Here is a 23,463-nt window from a genome sequence, read left to right on the forward strand (position 1 = left end):
AGCAGATCACTGTGGAGTAGGAACAAAATAAGGTTAAAAGGAGATTTGTGAATCAATCATTTAAAAGGTGTTGGTTACAAGTGTCGCAATATAGTGGGAGGGTGAGAGCAATGTTCACTTTAATTTCTGTTTTTTATCACATGGTGTGGTTCCTTTAAGACTGCTGTGCAGTTGTGCATGAACACGTCTTAAGAGGAACATTGTTTGTATGCGGCCTATATGTTCCTTGTGTGGTACATTCCAGATGGCTGCGCTGCTGCACACTTACACAGCTTAGAGGGAACATTAGGAGAAAGGTACATGTGTAAATGTAGAAGTCAATTGTAAACGCAAGGGAAGGAGAAGGGGAAGGGTAGGAGATGAGTACCAAGCATAATAGGCCACTCTCCAATTTTTCACTTGCTTCAATATTTTTTTAATGCATTCAATGGTAATAAAGTTTTTCTGAGACTGAAAGATTCCAGTAAGAAAACAAAACTTTTAACTAACAATTATTATATACCCTTTGGCATATCAGAGATAAGCCACAATCGTGTTTCCTTCACAATTAATATATAAGCCCATCCAGAACTAAGCAAAACAAAATCAACAGATGAGTTTTCTTAAAAAAATTTTTAAAACTAAGAAAATATTTTATTTAAAATTCTCCACCCCCCCCAGTTTAGGAGGTCACCAATCCTTTATGAGTGCCCATATGATTCCTTTCCTGTTGGCACTAATAGTGTATTTCTGATCTGGAATAACCTCACCAGCTAAATCAACTGAAAACTTGCACTAGGTTCATTTGAATGCTGATTTTTTTTTTCAAAAATATACTTCATTCATAAAATTTGTAGAAGTACTTTACATAACAGTTCAACTTTAACATTACATAAAGTGCAAAACAGATCATTTGAATGCTAGAAATGCTTTTCCTGCAGAATATTATTCACCACACCCCATTGCTAACAATAATGTTACTCCCTCAATCCCACATTCTCTCTACTATTCCTTCATGTGTCTTACTTCTTTTCTGTCATTTGTCCTTCATGTCCTATAAACCCTTTTCCAAATGGTACATTGTTCACCTAAATAGTGATGCACTTGCAGAAAAGAGGAACAGAAGTGAAAAATGCAACACAGAAAATAAAATCATTCAATATGATTTGATTACAGGTACATTCCTTGAACCACAGCTCTCCCCACTCATGGAACAGCATCTCCTCATTGAATTAGATATATTACAACCTTCCAACCTTAACAACGAGTTCAACAATTCCAGGTTATAATCACCAGTCTCATTTCCTTGGGCTCACAGGTGCTGGTAATACTTCTGCTGTTCCCATTCATGCCTCTTCTTTATTTACCTCATTAGCGTCTCCTGTTGCCTTGCACCATCATCCCATTTGTCACTTAACCTCTCTTGCTTTCCACTTTCCCTTTTGTTCATTCCTTCTCACCTCCTTTTCCTCTGCCTCTGCATTTACTTAAAGCTTTTACATTTCAAACTTCTTCCAGTTCTGATTAAAGGTCATCAACGTGTAGTGTTAACTCTGCTCCTTGGACCACAAGTGTTCCCTGACCTATTGAGTGTTTCGAGCAGTTTCTGTTTTTATTTCACCTGCTTTGACATTGCTGTAGATTTTTAACATCTCCCAAACAATGGTTGCTTAACCAAAATTAAAGAAGAAACCACTGGTAATCTATAGCAGAACACTCATCATCTGGAAAAGTGCCAGGATCATTGTTTTGTGTATGTCTCCCTACCAGTCAAGCCATAGGGAAGAACAAGTCGATGTCCAGATCTTAAGTATGCTAGTTAACTTGTGGTTTGCCTGTGATTAGATTCTAAAATGCTGAAAAGTTGTTGATGTGCGGTACATGACAGAACATTTACACCATGCTTTATGGTGTACCCCATTTTTAATCAGTCTACCATTGGCAGCCTGGCCTTCAGCAACATAGGGCCAAAGCTCTAGAATTCCATCTCTGAACCTCTCCATGTATCAACCTCTTTCTTCCCCTTTTAAGATGCTCCATAAAACCTTCCCTTCACTTGTCATAAAATCTCTTAATGTAGCTCTTGCCAAAAGTGATTGATAACACTTCTTTGAGTGCCCTTGAGATATTTAACTTCATGAAAGGCAATAGGTTAATTGAAATTTGTTGCTGATGTATATTTGACTGTGTTTTTTATCTTTCAGGTACTGCTCAAACTTCCTGGCATCTTCTGATCCAGAGTTACATTAAACGTCAGGAAATTAAACATCAAAACAGGCTGCTGGCCCAAACTGCCTGTATTGAAGTTGTCCTCCACACAAGCAGTAGTTCCAATCTCAAGTCCCTGTGTGCACTGATTTAAGATTTCCAGTTTTTGATTTTTTTTTCCTATTTAATTTCCATTTACATTGATTGATAATTACTGTCCTTGCTTACCCTGAAGTGGCAAAAGATGGAAATATTCTATAGCAGATATTATGGATAAGCAAAATGCAATGGTAGGAATGAAGAATCAATTTCATAAAATCAGATGAAAAAATTAGTTAGATTACAATGTCACAGAATCTTACAGCACAGAAGGAAGCCGTTTGCACCACCTTTCATGTGCTCTATTAAAACCTTTCATAGTTTTGAGTTTTGATTTGACTGAAAGTCTGAAGTGTAAAAAAAACATATTTGCCATGCTATTTACATTGCTTAATTCAAAATTTTGAATGAATCGTTTAGCACAAAAAAGACACAATTTTGTATCACTGGGAGATTATATATATATATATTATATATATATATGGGAAGAGATGCCACTTAGGTCCATAACAAATGCTCTTGACTATCATATATTTTATAGTTTGTATATTTGCAAATCATTTATCACATTTATGGCATTGTGTGTGACAGGAGAAGCCATAAAAGGTGATACAGTGCAAAGCTGCTACTCCTGAGTTCCACGCCCTTCTGCACTACCAGATGCTGCAGCCCTTTCTGCCTGGAGAATATTCTGCTGAGAGCACCTCATTGTCCTATGCATTATGTATGTAAATCAAGAGATTTTCTCACTGGTGAAGATATATGTAATTAGCATGTAATACTTTGGAGCAGAGTCACTTTTACAGTCACTATACTGCTTCTTCCTCAAACTGTTTGATAGGAGCTCAAAACTTCTTCCCTCTCATATTTTTCCTTTCTTTCTGCAACCAACAGCCTTTTAAATCCTCTTCAAAGCTGTCCTTCATCAATTCCCTCAATTCTTCCCCAAAGATTTGGTTCTGATCGATCCTTAAACCATGCACCGATGCTCTGGGTCATCAATACAGCTGCAATATTGTACCAGCTCAAATAAGTTTTTTTTTAAACTTGTATAAGGGTTGTGGGCTTCACTGGCTAGGCCAGCATTCATTGCCCATCCATAATTGCCCTTTAGAAGGTGGTTGTGAGATGCCTTCTTGAGCTGCTGCAGTCCATTTGGTGCAGGTACACCCACAGTGCTGTTAGGGAGGGAGTTCCACGATTTTGACCCAGCAACAGTGAAGGACTGGTAATATATTTCCAAATCAGGATGGTGTGTGGCTTGGAGGGGAACTTCCAGGTGGTGGTGTTCCCATCTGTCTGCTGCCCTGTCCTTCTAGATGGTAGTGATCATGGGTTTGGAAGGTGCTGACTAAGGAGCCTTGGTGAGTTCCTACATTGCATCGCCTAGATGGTACACACTGCTGCCACTGCATCGGTGGTGGAGGAAGTGAAGGTTTGTGGATGAGGTGCCAATCAAGTGGGCTGCTTTGTCCTGGATGGTGTCAAGCGTGTTGTAGGAGCTGCACTCATCCTGACAATTGGGCAGTGTTCCAACACACTCCTTACTTGTGCCTTGTAGATGGTGGAGAGACTTTGAGGGGTCAGGAGGTGAGTTACTTAATGGAGGATTCCTAGCCTCTGACCTGTTCTTGTAGCCAAAGTACTTATATGGCTAGTCCAGTTCAGTTTCTAGTCATTGTTAACTCCCAGGATGTTGATAGTGGGGGATTCACCAATGGTGATGTCGCTGAATGTCAACGGGTGATGATTAGATTCTTTCTTGTTGGAGATGGTCATTACCTGGCATTTGTGTGGTGCAAATGTTACTTGCCAGTTGTCAACCAAGCCCAGATATTGTCCAGGTCTTGTTGCATTTGGAAATGGACTGCTTCAGCATCTGAGGAGTCACGAATGGTGATGAACATTGTGCAATCATCAGTGACCATCCCCACTTCTGACCTTATGATGGAGGGAAGGTCATTGATGAAGCAACTGAAGATGGTTGGGCCTCAAACACTACCTTGAGGAACTCCTGCGGTGATGTCCTGGAACTGAGGTGATTGACCTTCAACAATCACAACCATCTTTCTTTGTGTTAGATATGACTCTAACCAGTGGAGAGTTTTCCCCTGATTCCCACTGACACCAGTTTTGCTGGGTGACAACACAACAATTGCTGTTCCCTCCACTGCAGCAGATTCATTTTAAGCTCTATTCCTCTAATAGAAGAATCTTTGGAAGGATATGCTGATAGGGTTAGATGAAGAGGGGTGAAAGGAAGCTTGTTTGCAGCATAAACACTGGCATAGACCAATAGAGCCTATGTTTCTATGCCAAAGATTCTACCCAATTCTATGTAAAAAGCTGTTTTGCATAGTATATCTCAAGTTGAGGTGGGAATTAAGATATTTGGTACAGTACTATACCAGGAAGATCCCTACATTTCATTTTGAGTTGGTCTAGCTAATATCAACCATAACATCAGCAAAGGTGTGTGAGCCAGAAACAATGAAACCAATGTTAATCTAATTTACTGGGCAAGGAACCCACAGGATCAAGTGTAATGGCAGTTTTATACCCTACCTAATATTATCCTCCAGTGATTGAAAAATCAATGTTGTGCCCTCCAGGCAAAATATCATCCAGACTTTCAGCTCCTGATCACTATCCAGGATGCACATGGAGATATGTTCGGATAGGAGTGAAAATCTGTAATTAAACAGCACACCAACATAGAAAACTAGGGGAAGAAAGCTCTGATTCCACATAAGTGACCATTATAAAGAGTTTTTTTTCTTTGGTGAGTGCTTCTTATTGCAATAAGAGCTGTTAGTGCAGAGGAATGGAACATACTTGCACCCATTCTGAGTCCATTACCAGGTCAGAAATAGTAAAGGTTAAAGATTTTGACCCAAACCTCAGAGAAGCCTCATTTACTACAACAGCCCCTCCAGACAAGACCTCAAATTTAGTGACAAGCTCGTTGTGCTTTTCTGCTGTGGGCTTGTGCCCACTCAGTACGGAATGTAAATTAATCCAGCTCCTTTCACACAGGCATCTTCTACCCAGCAATAAAAGGAGACTCTTACTGAATCACTCTGAGACTGGTGTAAACCCCACCCTAGGGATAAAAGTCCAGTATGCCAATGCCCAACACATCATTCATGGGATTGAATTGTGCAATCTGCAGCTGTGCCTAGAAGTTAAATATCACCTTATTATAGTTACTAATAAGAACACAAAAGTTTTATCTAGAATATTGACTGGATAAAGAAAGAAAGGCTTGCATTTGCATAGCGCCTTTTATAACCTCAGGACTTCCCAAAGAGCTTTTCAATCAATGAGTGTTGAAATCTAGGGCTGGATTTAATGCAGACTGTCATGGTGGGAGTCATGGTGGTCTGGCCCACGTAATCACAGGAGAGGTGAGAGTGCTCTTCATTGAGCTACAGCTGGCACCTAATTGAAATATTAATGCTGCACTTTCTGATAGTACAGTCAATCAAAGCTATTTTTGATTCAGGATTATGCTTATGAAAATGTATTGTATTACTATTAAAATTTTAATTCTTATCATTTAAGTACATTAGCTGTTGGGTAAATTTTAATTCCCAATCAGATCAGGGTTACTTTAGGGAAAGATACAGTGACAATTCATAGTGCTACTCAACCTGCCATGGAATTCTACAGAATCAAGAACACGTAGTGCTTTCAGGTAAGCAGAGAATAGGGATAATCATACCAGGATGAACAGATGCAAAGAAGTAGTTTAAAGTAATATATTCTGTCCATATTTTTATATTTCCATTTTAAATTCCAATGTCTACATTTATAATGGTAACTGCCTATGTAGCTTTGTCAGACTGCAATTACTCCCCGCCAGTGCTGGTATTGCAAAATCCCCACAGTGGTGGAGGAGAGGACAAGTGTAATTACAATGTGACATGTTTACATAGGGTGTTTCCATCATAACCTCGAATATTGGATTTTATAATGGAAGAAGATAACCGTAAGCACCTCCAATCATACAGTTGCTAATATATATATATATATGTTTATGATTATGAAACCTCACTAAACATTCTAAGTGCCAATTGTTCATAACAAACTGTGAGTGTAGATTTATGGAATTATATTTACTGAGAATTGAATTCAGACTAGTCCAATTTACTTTACTTAATTTAATCTAATTAAAAATAAACCTAACATGGTAGAACGAAATGCATGCATAAAAAAATTTACATTTTATTTTTGGAACAAAAGTTGAACTGTGAAACTGGAAGGAAAGCTCACATGATTGTAAATTCTCAGTTTTTTCATGTGTCTGAAACTCATGATTATGAATGCTGCAGGGATGTATACATTTTCTACATGGGGAATCCTTGAACTACTTTAATAGGCAGATTATCTTTTACCACTGTAGCCTTTTGTCTTTTGATTAAATGTCAAGTGAATGGAATAGAAGACAGACTCTTGGACTTAGAAAAAGTAAGTTATGACTTTAAAAAATGAATTGTCATGAGAATAACACACAAATTCAAGATAATATTATTGTGGGTGTTGTATATTTTGGTTTCCCTCTGTGATAAAGACTTCACAGGAAATTTGTTAAGAATACAGGGAATATGAAATTTAGGTTTTGGTAGCCTATTCAATACACAAAGCAATGCAAGTTAGCTACTGCTGGAGGATTTCAGGAGTCAGAAAATCATAGAATCAGATAACAAAAAGAGACCATTTGGCCCGATGTGTCAGCTCTTTGAAAGAACTATTATTCACACTTCTTTCTCTTTCCCCATAACCAGTACTAAGGCCCTTATCAATCTTCATCTTCATTGATCTGGATGAGGAGATGGTTTAGAATTTTAAATATTTGCAGACAATACGTTATGTAAAATGGCTAACTCACATGAAGAATGCAGGGAGAGCTGGAAAGTCAGAGATAGGTATTTTATTTGAATGTTCGAAAATGTAAGGTTATCTGACTGATTTAGTTATGCTACTATTGAACCTTGCAGGAAGTACAATGCGGAAAGGATCTATGAGTTATTACCAACTGAGCATCAAATACTTCCCAATAGTGCAACGCATAATTAAGAACAGATATTGGAAAGTTTTGATTATAAGACAAGGAAAAAATCCTAAATATACAATGATTTTCCATCATTACACTTACAAAGAGACATATTTGCTTCAGAGAATGCAGTGTCGAGTAATTATGGTGACCTCAGAGATAAATTTTATAAGTTGAAGATAGATCTAAGGAGCTTGGATGTTCTCATCATAACCAAGAAGGCTTAGGAGGAAAGACAATGGAATTATTTAAATTAATGAAAGGTACTGAGCAGAGTAAAAGTGATAAATTTATTGAACTGATTCAGAGTATACTGCTAAAGATCATGAGAGCTAGATTTAAAAGAAAAAGAGAGAGAGAAGGGAGTCAAGATAATGAGAAATGAGTTCCGTGGGGCAGGAGCAAACTGACATGATCGGTCTGCCGGGACAGTTCTGTTTGTGGATTTTGGGTAAGAGGTAGAAGCGGGCCGTCCGAGGTTGGGCGACTATCAGGTTGGAAGCTGTGGGAGGAAGATCCCCAGAGGAGATGAGGTCAGTAACAGTCCTGGAAACAATGGCTTGATGTTCAGTGGTGGGGTGATGGTCCAGGGAGAGGTAGGAGGAAGTGTCTGCGAGTTGACGCTCAGCCTCCGCGAGGTAGAGGTCAGTGCACCAGACAACAACAGCACCACCCTTATCAGCAGGTTTGATGACAATGTCAGGGTTGGACCTGAGAGAACAGAGTGCAGTAAGTTCAGAGAGAGAGAGAGAGATTAGAATGGGTGAGAGGAGCAGAGAAATTGAGATGACTAATGTCGCGCCGACAGTTCTCAATGAAAAGATCAAGAGAAGCTCCTACTCTTCTGCTGTATGACCTGTACTTACCTAATTATTCTTGAATTTCACTTATGCTGATTACCTCTTTTTTAAAAAAGCTCTGTAAAACAACCTTTTGCATATGAGCCAAATACAGACCAGCGATGTAAAAAATACATAACTAGCTGCATTACAGAAACTCTGCACTTTCCTTTATTCTTGTTCTCTGTAGAAGAACAGCTTTTTGCAGAAAAAGACAGTTATATAGAAACGAAAAGATTAATTCTAATTAAATTTAGAAAAGTAACAATATATTCCTAGTAACAGATAGTCTCCTATCGGATGACAATCAAGGAAGGAAAATTCAGATCAAACGTAATGGGAATCAAGGAATGTAGCAAAATAAAAAAAATACTCCATGACATCTTAGTTCTATATTGACTTCAGGTCTGCAGCAACACCATTGCTTCTTAATTACCCTCTGACATAGCCTAATGAGTCAATCTGTTGTATCAATCCAGGGCAACTAGGAACGAGCAAACAACGCCAGCAATTCCCACAATGCTGTGGGGAAAAACAGAAGCATGAGGACCAAGATTTGTGGCACTCTAATGAATCTTCCAATAGCCAATTAGGGAGCAATTGGCAGGTTCCATATGAATGAATCAAAGAGAAGCAGGGCCTCAACAATGGGGCAGACAGAACATTTACTCCACCAACAATAGCAGAGCAAGGTAATTACAGGACTGTTACAGCACAATAGGAGGCCATTTGGCCCATTGTTATGTCACATTTTCCTCTATTTGCAAATTAAATGGATGTAAATGTATCAAGTACAGTAGCAAATCAATAATTTTCCAGAACCTTATTTGTGTTCACTTTCATGTACATTCAAGATTTAAAAGCATAAATTTTGCTATATTTCTAAGCTCCTGTTTGCTCTCATGTTCTTTTCCTATTTCTGTTTCTGCATTCTTGACTTTTTTTTTGACAATTACCCTCTCCTGCTTTTGTTTCTTCAGCTCTCTACTGGTTCTGTTCATTTGCTTCAAAGTTTTCTGCCTCTCTGTGCTGTTATTCCTCTTTCATTTCTTCCTTTGTCACCCTTCATTTGTTTCATGTTCTCCTCCCCTCCATTCTTCACCTTTTTAAAAAAGTTAATGTCTTCTCAAAGGTATTCAAAATATTTTTTAAAACTTATTTTGAGAAGACCTTTGATAAAATACCACATGGTTGGCTCACATCAAAGATTAGGACATGTGGAGATAAGGGACAAATAGCTGAAAGATAGCAAATTGGCTAAAAAATAGAAAGCAGAGACTAAAGGTAAAGGGTAGTTAGACTGGGGGAAGGTAGGAAGCATGTCCTATATGGATTAGTGCTGGGACCACTGCAATTTATAGTTTACATTAATGATTTGGACTTAGGAACACGTAACTTAATATCAATGTGTAGATGATACTAAACGGGGGATATAGCTAACACTGAGGAAGAATGTAACATGATACAAGAAGATGTTAGAAAAATTTCAAACTTGCAAGTAAATGAATGAACTTTTACATTGATAAATGTGAGGTGATGCAGTTTGATGGGAAAATAAAAACATGGCTGACACTTAGAAAATGAGAAACTGAATGAGGCAGAAGAGCAAAGGGATCTATGGATATAGGTGAACAAATAATTAAAATCAACATTGCAGGTCATCAAAGCAATTAGAAATGCTAATAAAGGGCTGGAATGTATGTCTGGGGGTCCTGTAGTCCTGCAAAATTTTCCTTCTCAAATACAGGTAATTATCCAATTCCCTTTTGAAAACCTGGACTGAATCTGGATCCACCACACCCACAGGCAGTCTCCATACTACAAAAAGGATATAGCAGCACCAGGGAATGTGCAAAAAAAAGTTTACATGGATGGTGCCAGAATTGTGATGTTGCAGCAATGGAGAAGGATTGAGCAGATGGGAGACTTTTTTCTTTCGAAAAGAGGATACTTGATAGAGGTCTTTAAAAATTATGAATGAGTTGGGCACTTGTGGTAGAATCCGAAACCAGAAGCCATAATGCAAGATCGATAAGATAGTCACTGATAAATCCAGTAGGGAAATAAAAAGATAGTTCCTTACTCAGAGTGATTTGATTGTGAAACTTGTTGAAAGTAGTTGAGGCAAATAGCTTATATAAACTGAAATCAGATGAGCACTTGAGAGAAAAATAAATACTAAAATATACTGAAAGACTGAGATAAGGTAGTTGGAGTGGGAGGTGACTTGGTGGAATATCAACACTAGTACAGACTAGATGGGCTGAATGGTCGGTTTCTCTGCTGTTTACCCATTGCCGCCTACACTGCAAGAAAATGACACTCTCAGAAAATATGCCCTTGCATATATCCATTGGGATGTTAAAGGACATTTTTTATTGTTTACTGAGGACTGGAAATCCTCGGATGATCTCACCATATCCTTGGCTGGAGCCAATTTTTTCATGGCAAGTCATGTGAAAAACCGGAATTCTACTGGAGAAGGATGCAATGCTCAGACTGACCAATAGTGTCGCTACTTAGTAGAATAGCACAACAAGGTTCAAAGCTTTGTTTGAAAAGCAGATGGAGAAAAATATAGTAAGGCCTTTAATTTCTAAAACTGTTACATTTAACCTTGTGTAGATCGAAATAAATTGATGACCATCAAATTCGTATGGGTTTAATAGTTTGCAGGGCAGCTGCAGTACTGCTAAGTTGCTATTGGTGGCGACGCTGAGTTGTCAGCATGACATTTTTAGCAAAAAAATTAGGAGCTACAGCTCTGGTCAATCAATATATGTTTTGTTTTGAATCTTCCCACTTGGTGTGTTCAGCATGTTTTGATGATTTGATCAATAGCAAGCCTAGTGTGCGTCTCTTCCATTCGAAAATAAAAATAAGGAAACAACAAACGAGGAAGACACTTTTCAGAAATTGATCAGCTTCATTCCAACTGCAGGTCAGTGCCTGAATCCTAATACATTCCACTATCACATCTTGACAACAACAACTTGAATTTATATAACATGATAAAGTGACCCAAGGTGCTTCACAGGAGCACTGTAAGGCATTTTGACACTGAGTCACATTAGAAGATCTTGGAATAGGTAACTAAAAGCTTGGTCAAAGAGGTAGAGTTTGAGGAGCGTCTTAGAGGAGGAGAGAGGCAGAGAGATTTAGAGAGGTAATTCCAGAGTTTAGGGTCCAGGCAGTTTAAGGCACAGGCGGCAATGGAGAAGCGAAGGAAATTGAGGATGCAATAAAAAGCCAGAATTAGGATCAAAATGTCAAACACTTTGACAGTCTTTCTAAACAAATACATTTTTTTTCTTTTCAACAAAATTTCTGCTGTCTAATATCTTGCTTCCAACTCAAGTTCAAAGTAATTTGGACTGTTTCTTCTGCAATATTGCCGAAGAATCCATTATAACGCACTGCGTTCACAAATACTTTCCTGAAGTCCAAATTCTCTTTGACACCTGCTGAAGCGAAGCCCTTTGTTGCAAAGCTCCCGTCGGAATAAGCAACCGCGTTGCATATTTTGTTCCAAGTTGGAAAATCTGCCGTGCTATTGTGCACGTTTGAAGAATAAACTGCAGCGGAGATTGCAGTCACAATGGCTAAACCATCTTTCTGAGCCACATCATTACAGCAGTGAAGAATCACGGTTTCAAGGGGATCTTGTATTTTGGAGGAACGTATACTACAATTAGACCGAGTGTCTTGGTCGGTGTTGCTCCATTCACTGGAGTTTTTGCGGGGTGGGGGGGGGGGGGCTGCAATTTGTACCATTTGTCTGAACATTTATCAAGTGAAAACGTTTCTGGAGGTTTTTAAAGCAGCTGCCGTTGAGATTTGAGGGGAAAGTGAAGAGGCAGGTTGACTGGGTTGCGGGAATACAGTAAGTTCTGGTTTTTGGTCTCTATGGTTGCATGGCATTCCCCTTTTGCTGTGATTGGTGTCTCTGCTGTCGGCTGCTCAGGTCTAGCGCCGGGTCTCCCGCCCGCCGGCGCTGCTGCCGCGAGTCAGCCTCAGTCAGAGTGCGGGAGACGCAGCCGGGTCCACACAGAAAGAGAGAGAGAGACACACACACATACATAGAGATACTCAGGCAGAGCAAGCTCTCTGTGAAGCCACACAATAACAGCGCTCCCTGCTTCCCTTTGCAAAGGAATACAAGCGGCGAACGGTGAGTTATCCTCCTATTTTGTGCGTGTGTGTGTGTCTTTTTTTTCTGTAAATCTTAAACTCCTTTGTCCTGTGGCTCGTGTGCGGTGGAGAAGCTGCTTTTTTTCTCCCTGCAGCTTGTGGGGGGGGAGAGGGTGTTCGCACTATTTCTCAGATTTTCCCCTCATCAATGTATTCGTAACAGTTCAAGAACCATCTTTGTCGTTTCTGTGTTTTTAAAAGAAAAAATTCCCTCCATCTTCTTCCATTCAGCATCCACCATACGAAACGTGAAGAAGAAGAAAACTGCAATTGTAAAAAAAAAACCTTTCCTGCTCGGGGATGAGAAAAAAATATTCATTTGGTACGAAAAATCAGGGTGGAATGAATTGATTCGCACGCAGCGTTAGTATCGGAAGTGTGTTAAAAGATGATCAGTGATTTTTTTTTAAAGTGCGTTAATGCACAGATCAGAACATTTCCATGCAGTGTTTATGTGGGAGAATATGATTCTTTGGAGAGCTAATGACGAGTGGTTTCCTGTGGGGCTGTCCTTAGCAGGCCTCTGGGAGTCGACTGCCTTGTAGTTGGATGAGATTCCTGGCATAATAAGCACGGACTCAGAAAACTGTGGGTCCTTGGTCCATCCAAGCTACAGAAAAGGGAGAAATTCAGAGAACTCCGCTTCATGTTTAGATCATCAAAGTCATTTGGAGTACTGGGGGGGGGGGGGGGGGGGGGGTGCGTGGGGGGTGGTGTGGGGAGAACTGGTAAATGCTCATGTGACAATTCATTAATCATGAATAATTTCCATTTCACGTTTTTCAGATTTCCACAAATTTATATGCCAGAGCATTTGGACGTTCAGTCTTTACGATGTGAAACAAATAGATTACTGCAGGAATAGTTTGAGTGATGGGTTGTGCCAGTTACAGCTGAATGTGTGTTTGGAGGTGTGGTGTTCACAGGTCTCCATGGAGAACTAGAAGCTTAATTTATGTCTGGTGGACTGCTTGGGGGTGGGGGGGTGCAGGAGACCAACTTAAGTTTAATGGTCAAGTAATGAGTGGGTTGTGCAAATCTTGCTTATAACAAATTCCAGGAAAACTTATGACACATCACTATACACCCAAATGTTGCATGGGTAAATGTAACTTCAGAATTGCGTCAGATGTGTCTGCTAGTTTATTCACAAAAAAATTGAAATATTTTCTGTGCTGCACGCATTCATATTGTAGCTTACCGAGTAGATTGTGCTCCTGAACTGTAATTGGTTGCTGATGCTAAACATTCTGATCTGGAAAAATTAATGCTAAGTTTCATAAAGCCATGTTGTTGCCAACTCTGCTTTTTTTATTGAGTTGCTATTTATGAGATTCCCCTTGAGTATATGGAGGGTATTAAATTTGTGGCAACTGAACAAAAGCTATTTTGTTGCTTCTGGGCAGTTGTTCGCTACCCTTAATTGGAGATGCATTCATCATAGAATTAATGTTTGTGACATAATTTGCAAAGCGATTTGTTTTCTCATTCTGACCTCAATGTAGAATTGTTGACGAAATTTCCGAAAGGACATTTTAAGTTTTTTCTGGTTTTTTTTTGAGGGGGGGGGGGAGAGAGAATCTTTGCAAATTTTCTGAGCTTCCAATTAATTAAGTGTCCATTCTTTTTTGTGCTGCGCAAGTTGGAGAAGTCTCTGAATATTCCTTGATTGCAGAGTTCAGGGGAACAGAAGTGTTTGGTAAAGCTTTTGTTGTTTATGAATTTATCATAAACCAGGATTGTAGTTGGTGTCATGACATCTTGGAGTCACTGGCATATGTCATCAAGAAGAAGATGTGACCTGGTCCTTCTCCCTGCCTAAACAATGGCCCAGCCTCTTCTACCAAAATAATTGAGAGTTAAATGGCACTCGCTGGTATTAATTTGTAAATCATCCAGTAATTTAACTCTAATTCGCCCAATTTCCATCTCCGTCATTTCTTGGTTTCTTTCTCGGTTCATGAATCTTATTGGTTAAAGAAATGGACTGTTGGTCCCATCTTTCACCAAGTTCTCAGATGCTCCATTACGCTTGGTGTGCTGTTCTCAGTCCACATAAAACAACTTATAGGGCAAACTGCTTTTGGGCTGAAAGGTGAAGGAAAATGTCTAAGGGGAACACAATGCAAGATGCCCCACTCCAGCAGAATCTGGGCCATTGAGTTTCTTGAACATTTTCTTTTGGAGCCTGCATCTCAGTCTTAAAGGCTTCAATTTGGCCATTGTTTTTGTTGCCAAAATATTGTCGTCATTTGCAGCCTGCAGTAACTTGTGTGAAGATTCCTGATGTGGTATGCTATTCATATTCATTTTAGTATCAGGGTAATTGAACAATTCGTTCTAAGCAAGATTATTAATGTTTAGGATTAAAATTAATGCCAGATATGTTTTTGAATTCAGTTCTCATGTTTTTTTAATTTAAAACTTTAATGTTGCTTAGGTGACGAACTTTAACCTATTCCAGCAATCTTTTTGTGGGACAAATTACCATTGGACTCACTTTATAAATAACATTTTTTTAATTAAAAAGTGGGTGGAATGAAAAGAGCTGACCTTTTCTGAGAGAGTCCAGGAATTCTGGGTTTGTGCCAATGTGGCGATGGACATGACAGTTGCATATTTCTTCTCTTTGCATTTCTCCTCCTCATTTCTCATTCACGCATTGGCCTATCCAACTGGAGTTTTGCCAGCCCACTTCAGTTTTGTCACTCTGCCCCCAAGGTTTAGTTTCCTCCCTGCTCATATTCTGCTCTTTTCCTATGCTCTATGTGAAGTCCATACTTGAAATGTAAGAACTTGCAGTTGCTGCTGGAGTAGAAAACATCATAGAATCATAGACTTTACAGTACAGAAAGAGGTCATTTGACTCATTGGGCCCGTACTGGCCCTTTGCCAATTTTTACCCTGTAAATTCTTCATCCTCAAGTACCTCCTCAACTCTTTTAAAATTATTTATGGAATTGGCTTTCACCACTTTTTTTTTGGTAATGGGTTCCAGATTCCAACAACGTAGATTCCAAAAAGAAACATGGAAGTAAGTTAGGTGAGTTAGCTATTTTGAGCATAGTTGAAGTGATTCTTTCTTGTTCACACAGTATCTGGTCAATATCTCTCTCGTTCTTTTAGTATTCCTTATAGCAGTGGAAAGGAAACCAACAGTACTTTTTTTCCTTCCTGCAGTTTTCTTCTTTGCTTTTTTCCTTTAATGTGCAGCTGCTGGCAGAGAAGTTAGTTAGAAGACTTGCCCTGATGCAGCTCTATAACTAGCTTTTGGGAGGTGTGAGAGTGGCATGGGTCACTTGTTTGAGTGTTTCTGAGGAAAAGTTCTGGCCTGCAATCAGCACTGAGAGACCGAATTACAGACACACCACCTGGAGTGTTTATGCCTGTGGTCCAAGGCTCCATGGCCATCATGCAATTATATTGCATTTTGTTGTGGCAGTCTGGGCGAGGAGAAGATGATGTATAAATTGGGGAAGTGAATGTGCGACTACATAACTCTGCTAACTTCAATGCAATAAGTCTCAACCGACTCAAATAGGTGAAATGGGATAAATGAGATTAATGGGAAATGCTGCACAACCTCCTGTTACCTAACCACAATGCAGAGTTGGAATAAGGACATAGTCGAATAACAAAACTGCTGCTTTTGTTCCTCATGCTGTTGTTATGTTGGTATTATTTCATTCTTTGGTTATCTTCTGTTTTACATTCACCATCTTGCTATACACTGGATTACACTGGTTGGTCTCATTGTTTTATGTTCTGATCTTGCTGATTTTAATTACATGTCTATTACATGTTACATTATATTTTGTCCATTGTCAGTTGAAGATTGTGATGGTTTTTATAGATGATGACAGCAGAGTTGAGAGAGAGATTTCAGAAAGTCACTCCCTGACAAGAGCCTGCAATGAGGAACTTTTGAAATTTTCGATTGACCCCCAGCCTCAGCACCTTTATGGGTATAAGAGCTTCAGGCTTCTACTACCCTTTGTGTGAAAAAAATGTTTACTGCCATCACCCCTGAACTGTTAACCTCCAATTTTAAGGTTACACCTCCTTATTCAGGACTCCCCTACCAAAGAAGATAGTTTTTCCACCGTACCTACCATTTCAAATCTTTTAATCATCTCAATCACCTCAATTAAATCATCTCTTAATCTTCTATACTGGAGGGAATATAGGCTCCTTCTTTGCAACCTGTCCTCATAATTTAAACCTTTTAGCCACAATATCATGTTGGTGAATCTGTGCTGCACCCTATCCAAGGATAATATATACTCCCTGAGATGTGATACACAGATTGAGAGCAGTACTCCAAATATGGTCCAGCCAGAGCTTTATACAACTGTAGCATAACTTCCACCCTTTGTATTGCAGGCCCCTTGAGATAAAGGCCAACAAACCATTAATTGTTTTGACTTTTTTTTATATCTGTCTCCAGATTTTTAGTGATTTCTGTATGTCAACCTTTCTCCTCTCTTTTGCACCCCAGCTCATAGTTCCTCACTATTTAAAACACACTGATCTATCTATCTTAGGATGGCCTTGTGCTTCCCCACACTAAATTCCATCTGCCACAGTTTTGCACACTTATTAAAGAAATAAAGGCTTGCATTTATGTAATGTCTCTCTCAACCTCAGGCTTTTTAAAGTGCTTTACAGACAATTATGTACTTTTTTAATATATTCACAGTTGACAGGAAACTATTCATGCACTTTTGCACGACTTGCTGTGCCTCCTAACTTAGTGTTGTCATACTTTTATGTAAGTCTTTGATAATTATAATAAAAATCTTAGGCCCCAGTACAGATTCTGTGGGAGACAGTACTAGTCGCATTCCACTAATTGAATGTATACTCAGTATTGCTAATGTGCCTTCTGCTGCCTAACCAATTCCCTACTTTGATCAGTAGGTTGCCTCCAATTCCATACATTTCTTCTTTTTGCTAACAGTCTTTTGTGTGGAACTGTATCAGATGCCTTTTGGAAGACCATATAAATAACATACATAGAAAGTCCTATATCTACCATGTTATGACCTCCTCAAAAAAAATCAACTAAATTAGTGAGATAATCTCTTAACCATTCAAATTACAGGAGATAAAAGGAAGGTAGTAGTAGCAGTAGATTTTTAATCATCTCAATCACCTCAATTAAATCACCTCTTAATCTTCTATACTGGAGGGAATATAGGCCCCTTCTTTGCAACCTGCCCTCATAATTTAAACCTTTTAGCCACAATATCATTTTGGTGAATCTGTGCTGCAGCCCCTACAAGGACAATATATTCTCCCTGAGATGTGAAATCACTAAAAATTTGGAGACTAAATTTGAATGTAAAAAAAAGTCAAAACAATTAATGGATTGTTGGCCTTTATCTCAAGTTAGTGGGACAGATTCTGTTCTCTGCAGCTGTAAGCATGAGACCCAAAGGCTTTGTTGCCTGCCATTAACAGGGTTAAGGACATCCCCGTGGGTTAGAGAGAAAGTTGGAGTAGAAGGGGAAGGATTCAGTTGTTGCAGTCCATGTAGGAGCCAACGACATAGGTAAGACTAAGAAAGAGGTTTTGCTGAATAAGTATAGGCAACTAAGGGATAAATTCAAAAACAGGACTAGAAAAGTAATAATCTCAGGATTACTACCTGAACCACAAGCAAATTGGCCTAAGGTCAGTAAGATCAGAGCTGAATGCATGACTCAGTGATTGGTGTGGGAGAAATGAAGTTTGATTCATGGGGCACTGCGGAAATAGCATTGAGGAAATAGGATCTATTCTGTTGGGTGGGCTTCATTTGACCTGTGCTGGGACCAGTATCCTGGTGAATTGAATAACTAGGGCTGTAGATAGGGCTTTGGAATTGGGGAGCGTTGGTGGGGTGGGGGGGTGGGGGGGGGGTGTTTGTGTGTGTGTTTGTGTGTGCGCATGTGTGATGTTTAAGTGAAGGGACATATAGAAAGGACAAGTTAATAGTTTAGGATACTAATGTGATAGGAAGGTGCAATGTGTACAAGCATAAGATCGCACCAGCAAATAGGGTCAGAGTTGGGGAAATGCTTAGAAGGCAAAATTAAAGGCTCTTTATCGGAATGTAAGCAGTATTCAAAACAAGATAGATAGATGAATGAATGGCACAAATAAGAATAAATGAGTATGATCTAATAGCCATTACAGAGACATGGTTGCAAAGTGACCAAGTGTGGGAATTGAATGTTCAGGGGTAGCTGGCATTTTGGAAGATAGGCAGAAATGAAAAAGATGTGGGGTTGTTGTTAATTAAGGATGAGATAAGTAGAATACTGAGAAATAATCTTGGCTTAGAAGAACAAGATGTAGAATTGGTTTGGGTAGAGATATGAAATAACAAGGGAAAAAGATTACCAGTGGGAGTAGTCTATAGGCCCCCTAACAGTGGCAGTGTTTTAGGACAGAGCATAAATTAAGAAATAATGGGGGCTTGGAAGAAGGGTACTGCAATTATCTTGGAACTTTAATCTTCATATAGATTGAACAGATCAAATTGGCGAAGGTAGCATTGAGGATTAGTTCATAGGATAAACTTGGGACAGTTTCTTAGAATAATACATTGTGGAACCAACCAAGGAACAGGCTATTATATCTGGCAATGTGTAATGAGATACAATTAATTAATGCTCTCTTAGTAAAGGTTGCTCTAGGGAAGAGTGATCATAGCATAATAAAGATTTTTATATTTCACATTTAGTTTGAGAATGAGAAACTTGAGTCTGAAACTAGTGTCTTAAACGTTTAAAAAAGGCAATTATAAAGATAAGGAAACAGAGGTGGGAAAATAGATTAAAAGGTAAGGTGATGGATAAGCAGTGGTGGACATTTGTGATATTTAAGAAGTCTCAGCAAAGATTTATTCCATTGAGAAAGAAAGACTACAAGAAGAAAGAACTACCTGTGGCTAACTATAGGGAAGTTAAAGATAGTATCACCTTGGAAGAAAATGGATACAATGTTGCAAAGATCAGTAGTCGAGCCAGAAAATTGAGAACATTTTAGAAACAGCAAAAGATGAATTGCTGGAGGAAAAAGTGCCAGGCAAACTTATGGGTCTAGAAGCTGACAAGTCCCCTGAGCCTGATGGCCTGCATCCTAGGGTCTTCAAAGAAGTGGCAGCAGAGATAGTGAATGCATTGTTTGTAACCTTAGATTCTGGAAAGTTACCTGCAAATTGAGAAAACTGCATGGAGGGGGACAGAAAGTAGGAAACTGTAGGCCAGCTAGCCTAAATCTTGTCAGTGGGAAAATGTTGGAATCCATTCTTAAAGTAGTAGTAGAACATTTAAAAATCATGATACAATCTAACAGAGTTAACATGGTTTTATGAAAGGGAAATTATGTTTGACATTTTATAAGAGTTCTTTGAGGATGTAATGAACAGGGTGGAAAAGAAGAACCAGTAAGTGTAGTGTTTTTGGATTTCCAAAAGACTTTCAGTGAAGTGTCACACAAGGGTTACTGCACAAGACAAGAGCCCATGAAGTTGGGGTAATATTAGATTGAGGACTGGCTAACGGGACAACAGGAAACAGAGTTGTGATAAATGGGTAATTTCCAGGTTAGCAAACAGTATCTAGGGAGGTGCCACAGGGATCAGTGCTGGGGCCTGAATTATTTACAATCTACATCAATGATTTGGATGAAGGGACAGTGTGTATTGTAGCCAAATTTGCTGATGATACAACGATAAGTGGGAATGCACGTAATGAGGATACAAAGGGTCTCAAAGGGATGCGGAGGGTTGTGAGTGGGTAAAAATTAGCAGATTTAAAATACTCTCCCTTACAAAAAAAAAGGTACTGCAATCTGGCAGGAAGAATAGAAAAGCAGAATATTATTTAAATGGACAGAAATGACAGACTGTGGCAGTATAGAGGAATCTGGGTGTTCTGGACACGAAATACAAAACATTAGCATGCAGATACAGCAAATAATTAGGAGGGAAAATGGAACGTTGGACCTTATTGTAAGGGGGAAACAGAGTAAGAAAGTCTTGGTACAACTGTAGAGGGCATTGGTGGGACCACACCTTGGGTGCTGTGTACAATCTTCATCTTATTTAAAGAGGGATATACTTGCATTGGTGGAAGTTTAGAGAAGGTTCACCAGGTTGATTCCTGGGATGAACGTGTTGTCATATGAGGAAAGGTTGGGTCTGTACTCATTGGAATTTAGAAGAATGAGGTGATCTTATTGAAACATACAAGATTCTGAGGGGGCTTGACAGGGTAGATGTTGATAGATGTTTCCCCTCATGAGAGAATCTAGGACTTGAGGCATAATTTCAGAATAAAGGGTTGCCCATATAAGCTGGAAATGAAGAGAAATTTCTTTCCTCAGGGAAGATTTTTCCACACACACAGCAGTGGAAACTGGGTCATTGAATATTTTCAAAGCTGAGATGGACAGATTTTTGAACTATAGGGGAGTCAAAAATGATGGGGAACAGGCAGGAAAGTGGACTTGAGACCAAGATCAGATCAGCCATGATCTTATTGAATGGCAGAGCTGATTCAAGGAGCCATATGGCCTACTCCTGCTTCTGATTCTTAGTTCCTTCCAAACCCACCCTAACTTGCTCTGATTAGAGACTAAGCATTTGGTCAAATATGAGCTAACGGCAATTTCAAATAACTTCCCCACAACAAGACGTTAGAATAATAGGCTTTTATTCTCCTGGTTTCCTTCTCCCACCCTTAAGTAGTGCATAGGCAATTTTCAATATAAGTGATCAGTCCCTGAATCAAGGTGGCTTTGGAAGATCATGACTAAAGCTCCTACTTTTAATATTCTGGGCTTCAAACCATCAGGTCCAGGAGAATTGTATTTTCTTACTCATTATTTTCTATATTACAATTTGAAAATTGTATTGAATCCCATAATTTCCTCCCCTTGACTTATTTTGTTTTCCTCATATCTCTTATAATTTGTCCTCTTTCTCTACTCTGAAGATAAATGCAAGTAATCTTTCAGCAATCTGCCATTTCCTTATTTTCAATCACTGTCACCAATGTCTGCCTCCAAGTCTACATCCACATTACCCTCTTTCTGTGAATATATTGATTAAAAATGTTGAGTTAACCTTGGCATCAATTCTCTCTTTGCAGCTGTTACTGCTTTCTTTTCATCACTTTGATACTCTATTTCTCTAACCCTCTATAGGATCTCCACTATTCTTTGCATTAGTGAGAGCCTTTTTTAGTTTTACATTAATTTTCACCTCTTTTTGACAAAGATTGTTGAATTGCATAAAGGGCACTCTTGCTCTTTAGGGCATGTACAGGCTGACACTTGCCATAAAAAATAGACTGAAAAATGGTAATAAAGCAATTTACAGTGGTTAATGGTGAAAGAAAATCTGAATCCAAAATCAGAACTACAGGAAGTGAGCATTCTTTGAAAAATTTTAAAGGTATTTAGAGATGTTTGTTCTCGGTGGTGTAATTCATTAAAATGAATCTTCTCTTCCTCTAACCAGATTTCTGTTGCCTCCCACTATCTAATGCGTTCTGTTTCATACTCTATCTGCCTCTCTCTCTCTCTCACTCATTTTCTCTTATTTGTATCTCTCTCACTGCAAGAAAATCAGAGCTGTTAACAGGATCCACACCAGCTGAAGTCAAAACTAAGACACAGAACAAAAACAGAATTACCTGGAAAAACTCAGCAGGTCTGGCAGCATCAGCGGAGAAGAAAAGAGTTGATGTTTTGAGTCCTCATGACCCTTCATGAGGACTTGAAACGTCAACTCTTTTCTTCTCCGCCGATGCTGCCAGACCTGCTGAGTTTTTCCAGGTAATTCTGTTTTTGTTTTGCTTTCCAGCATCCGCAGTTTTTTGTTTTTATCACTAAGACACAGAGCCTTTCGTTGCTGAGAGCGTTTATTGACTTTGTTCAGTGTCAATATGCCTTGCCTTCACCAGTGTCCCAGCTTTCCTCTGTTTATGATTAATTCAAATACCCATTGCCTGTTTCCCTTAACAATATAATTGACATTAACAAACCTTAATGTAATTGACAAGACATTGACACACCTAATCTTTATGTTAAGATTGTTCAGAGAAAAAAGTCATGATGCAACAATGTTTGAGATGTATTCTTTGCTCTGTCTTTCTGCTCAGTCTCCCATTCTGTCCAATGTCTAACCTCCCTCATTGTAAGATTTATGGTTATTTATTGCCCATTCTGAAATTATCTGTAATTAAGGGGGGGGGGGGGACGTATTATTCAGAACAATACTGAGGTGCGAGGCCTTTGCTTAGTATAGCCCTTGAACAGTACAACAGAACCTCTTATCATCAACTTGATTGTCTAACAAAATCTCAGCCGACTCACAGTCTTGTCTAAGTTGGCTTCCTCTGTCTTTCATTTTTTTTCCTTCTTGAATTATATTACCACATATTTCTTTTACCTGTTTGAGTAAAAGCTTTCATTTCTGTACTCCATTGTAAACACAAAATGATTTGTCAATTTACTTTAACCACCAAGGGGATCTCTTCCATGACACTAGCTCAATAATAAATAGAAATTTCCAGCAAAAAAAAAGCCTGAAATCAAATTTTTTACTTGCAGTAATTGTTCTCAAAGTGGACCCTAATTGATACTGAAGTCATTTTTTTAAGTACTCATGCCTCTCAGTCAGAAAGTTGTGGATTCAAGTCTCAGTTCAGACATGTGCGTTCATAACAAAAACAAAAATACCTGGAAAAACTCAGCAGGTCCGGCAGCTTCTGCAGAGAGGAACACAGCCAACGCCTCGAGTCCGTATGACTCTTCAACAGATGTTCTTTTGAAGAGTCATACGGTCTCGAGGCGTTGGCTGTGTTCCTCTCCGCAGATGCTGCCAGACCTGCTGAGTTTTTCCAGGTATTTTTGTTTTTGTTTTGGGTTTCCAGCATCCGCAGTTTTTTGCTTTAATGTGTGTTCATAATCTGGGCGGACACTCTGCTGCAGTGCTCTCCCACCTTTTTGTGTGAGGGGCCACATTTCAATTTTTTCTCACTCATGGGGAAACTTGCTCAGATGTGCAAATTTTGGAAAGATAAGGTTTGGCAC

At 39.1% G+C, this 23,463-nt stretch overlaps 1 protein-coding gene across 2 annotated transcripts in view; it reads left to right on the top strand.

Moving 5' to 3' along the window:
* Positions 1-12,045: 12,045 nt before the first annotated feature.
* LOC121288878 (uncharacterized protein C1orf21-like) overlaps positions 12,046-23,463 on the top strand; it is a 219,767-nt gene continuing 208,349 nt past the window's right edge. Inside the window, exon 1 of one of the 2 annotated variants that reach the window (XM_041207685.1) lies at positions 12,046-12,064. The gene's annotated coding sequence lies outside the window, so the exon portion shown is untranslated. Of the gene's footprint in view, positions 12,065-12,184; positions 12,353-23,463 lie in introns of those variants that run through there. The other variant, XM_041207683.1, reaches the window with a different exon arrangement.

The sequence above is a fragment of the Carcharodon carcharias genome, chromosome 16 (assembly GCF_017639515.1).
Source record: "Carcharodon carcharias isolate sCarCar2 chromosome 16, sCarCar2.pri, whole genome shotgun sequence".
Classification (NCBI taxonomy): Eukaryota; Metazoa; Chordata; class Chondrichthyes; order Lamniformes; family Lamnidae; genus Carcharodon; species Carcharodon carcharias.